Source organism: Toxorhynchites rutilus, chromosome 1, assembly GCF_029784135.1.
Source record: "Toxorhynchites rutilus septentrionalis strain SRP chromosome 1, ASM2978413v1, whole genome shotgun sequence".
NCBI classification, from domain to species: Eukaryota; Metazoa; Arthropoda; class Insecta; order Diptera; family Culicidae; genus Toxorhynchites; species Toxorhynchites rutilus.
Window position 1 is genome coordinate 139,487,755 of NC_073744.1, and position 3,774 is coordinate 139,491,528.

A 3,774-nucleotide genomic window follows, 5' to 3' on the forward strand; every position below is an offset into this window, starting at 1 on the left:
CACGGCCTTCTAAAGGGTTAAACTTCCTGGCATCCAGAGGATAGCCGACACTCATCGCTTTCGTGTAATCGATACAGCACATAGGGCTGTAAAGGTGGTGACGGTACAGATGTAAAATCGCGTGTGGCTGCATTGAGTGTGTCTAGAAGAGGAGATGCATTACGTGCATTGGAAATAAGAGCGCAAATTTAGGCGTTTATTCTCAAGAGAACAACAATGAATCCACTAGCGCTTTTCAGGGCCACCGAACCTTCCACAGAAAGAGTTATTTCAATAGAATCCAATGCAACAGCTCGATGCATTCTATAGTACGAGGGTAGTTCAAAAAATAAGTTCTAGTGCCTCAGAAATCGCGGAAAAATAAAGTTAGGACAAAAAACAAGGTGATTTTCGTAATCTACGTTTTATTTTCTATTTTTCTACATGATCGCCGTAAAGCTCGAGGCATTTTTTAGTTGTGTGGTTCTTCTGTCTCTATTTATTCCCTACATGCGCATGTATTAGTTACGGAAATAAAATAGATTTGTACTCACGACCTAGGTTTTACGTGGTTCTGCTTTACCGTCGTTCGCTGCAGACGTTGAACGGGACAATGAATCTCGAGTACGCACACGGACGAGTGATGGCTCCGTGCTGCGTACTGTGTGCTGTTTCCCCTTTTGGCGCGAGTGCCGTCTTGCGTAAGCGCACCGCGCGGCCACCAGAATTGACGAGTATGATGGTAACTTCCAGACCTCGCACGTGGGGTCAGTAAGCGGCTTTTTCTACATACCACATAAAAAAAAACGAAATACCACAAAAGCCACAATAGAATTATTGTAAATTTAGCCACGTGCCACGTTTTAGGCTTACCTCCAATTAGGTTTGCTGGTGCACTGGAGAGTATCTAACTTCTTCAGCGTATCAATTAATTCGCACTACTAGTTTTCTAATCTCACTACACATTTCAAAAAAGGAGAAAAAAAAAGGAAAACTTTTAATATACCAACTGCGATGCAACTTACTTCCCGACTTTTACCTTCAACACGGGTAACACGCGGTACAAAATCACTAACCGCTTCCGCCTTCTTCCACGGACAAAGTCGGAATGGGCGACCACACTTTTCGATCCTCAGATCAGACAGATATTCATTGGAACCGGAACTACGCAATTGTTAACGATGTTAGCAATTCCGTAGTCGTTCCGAAGTCCCTTCTGTGCTTGGATTTGTCCCGCTTTCAAACATTCGCGGGCAATTGTCTTTTCATCTCCCGAGCGCAGTTTAAGTCGAGTCGCTGGCCGGTTTTAGGTTTCCAAGAACAAGAAAACCCGCCGAAAGACTCTTTCCACTTGGGGGAAAAAAACAGAAAATGAAAAAAAAGTCTACGAGGCATGTGTTGGTGCTCTGCGTCCTGGCTAAATTGAGCCGTCGAGTTACACCTGGTACTCAATATGGTCAGCCGCCCAAATCGAAAATGGGAATGGCACTCGCATTGCCATGCATCTCATTCTACACAGAGAAAGACACTCAGAAGCACACACCGCTGTTGATTCTGAGCTGAAGAAATAGTACGAGGGGTTCTCCAAAGTAATTTGTGGTACATGCTACATCATTCCCTGCTAAATTTTCGAAAATTTGATTGGTTTTATCCAATCAAATTTTCGAAGGAACAGTTAATATCTAGTTCTGGAAAGTTCTCACGCATGTTTCGGGGTCATATGTTTTCATCGTCAAAAAATTGACTCTTCATCTATTTGCAGATCCTGACCTGTAAGTCAGTCTGTTACTGACCATCAATGCTTTTCAGCTCCGGTCTCCAGCGAAAAGTAGCGTGAACTCAACAGAAAAAACTAGTACAACTGTAATCGAGGAAAAAAATGGTATTGCCATATGAAGTTAATTGAAGAGACGAAAAACTAGCTGACTAAATCGTTCGGAAAAACTGTTGGTTGGTGATTGCAATCACAACATAAATCAGAAAATAATAAATTCTCAATATAAATACTATAACCTTTACTTCTTCTACCTCTCCACCGAGAGGAATATTCGAAGACGTAAATTAAATTTTGCTATCGACCTCTGTCGAAAAATAAACTAATGAATATTGTCTATTCCAACCTCCGAATAAAATCGAAGGGAAAAGGAATTAGAGCAATATTCACCTTAAATGAACCGTTAACTGTCTCTGAATACCGATACAAACCTGGACTATTCCAAGAATAATAAGTATTGGTTACTCAGAAATGTAAACTTTAACTTTACCGATCATTTCGTAACGCTGGAAGTATTCCAGCGAGGAAATGATCAAACTCTTAAATCATCCAAACAACATAAATTACCATTCACTCACCCCTCGCTATGTATCGAGCCGCATTCATTCAGTCATCTCACACATACATACAATACACTCAGGCTATCGCCAAACCAACGGGCTCTCAAAGAAGTAAACAAATCAGTCTGGAATGTGTGTGAAGTGCTCGACAATGGCGAATTATCCGCGGAAAATTCAGTCTGGAGATGGACTATTAAGGAAAGTTTGGAATGTCAGTCGTTCCAATTCATCGGGAGTTAAGTTGTTTTTGGTTTTTCTCGTTTCAGATCAATGGACATTGCACTTGCATCATCGACCAGAGTGAGATGAGGACCCCACAAAAACAACAATACACAGGAAAAAAGGAATATGGAGTAATATGGAGGAAATCAGGGATGAGTGACCACGGAGAATGACGGGATTTAGCTAACAAAAACGGAGCGAATCAGGAATGATTACCACGGAAAATGACAGGATTTTACTAAACAAAAATACAGGGAGGATCAGGAATTGCCGGATTTGGAACGTATGTGGAGTGGAATGAATCAGGATCAGGACAAATGCACAACCAGCGAAACAGATCCAAATAAATATTAGACGGATGGTGAATACAAAACAAAATACTTGATAACATGTTTTATTTATTTTTAGGAGGACATTGAAAATGACTAACATAATGAAGGCAAAAAATAAAACATGCAACAAAAAAATGGAATTTCTTCGAAATGACATGAGAAGGACGAAAAAAAAACGAAAAACGTGAAGAAACCGTGAGTGAAATTTTCTATTTACAACTAATTACTAAATTTAAACTAACACTAGAAACTAAGAGATAGGATTTTAGGAAGCTAATAAACTAACTATTTACACGTGGGAGTAAGCTCTACCACTTGGAGGTTTCGTCCTTTTGTTTTTTGTTGGATTTCTAGTTGAATTTCTCCATTTAATGGAATCAACCAAACAATTTTTCCTCGCTCCTTCTTCAGATTGTTCTTCAAGTGCTGAGGCGCTCACTTCCTTGCTTCACATAGGCCACTACTTCCTCTTGAACTCATCGTTGGGCTCGCTTTATGCTTCACGGTGTCTGTGACCGCTACTGTGTACAGGTCATAGCCCATACTCGTTCTTGATCTTCATGAACCTCTGCTACTACAATAGGTCATTGCAAGCTTCTACTCAGACTGAAGGCAATCTTCCAAAGTTTTGGCGGTACTCAATTGTCGGGATTCTCAATAACATTTCCCCGTAGGTGTTTTCTTTTTAATAAATATAGTTCCTTTTCCTATAGAAAAGGTACATAGCTCAATCGATTACGCTTAGTTGTTTTGGAATGGTGTGGAAGGAGGATTAAATTTCTTCAACTGGGTTGCATGAAACATGCCAATCCGTTTCCCCATTTTATCTTCTAGCTCGTATGTGTGGGATCCTAATACTTTTTTGACAACACATTGCTCGAATTTTGGGGCCAGTTTTTGACAAAAA

General features: G+C 40.4%; 1 long non-coding RNA gene across 1 annotated transcript; it reads right to left on the reverse strand.

The window, feature by feature from the left end:
• Window positions 1–542: 542 nt before the first annotated feature.
• LOC129762965 (uncharacterized) lies at window positions 543–1,918 on the reverse strand. Its single transcript, XR_008740765.1, has 3 exons — window positions 1,019–1,918; window positions 853–937; window positions 543–764 (listed from the first exon to the last, which is right to left on the reverse strand). It is a non-coding gene; the product is annotated as an uncharacterized LOC129762965 (long non-coding RNA).
• Between the last annotated feature and the right edge of the window lie 1,856 nt (window positions 1,919–3,774).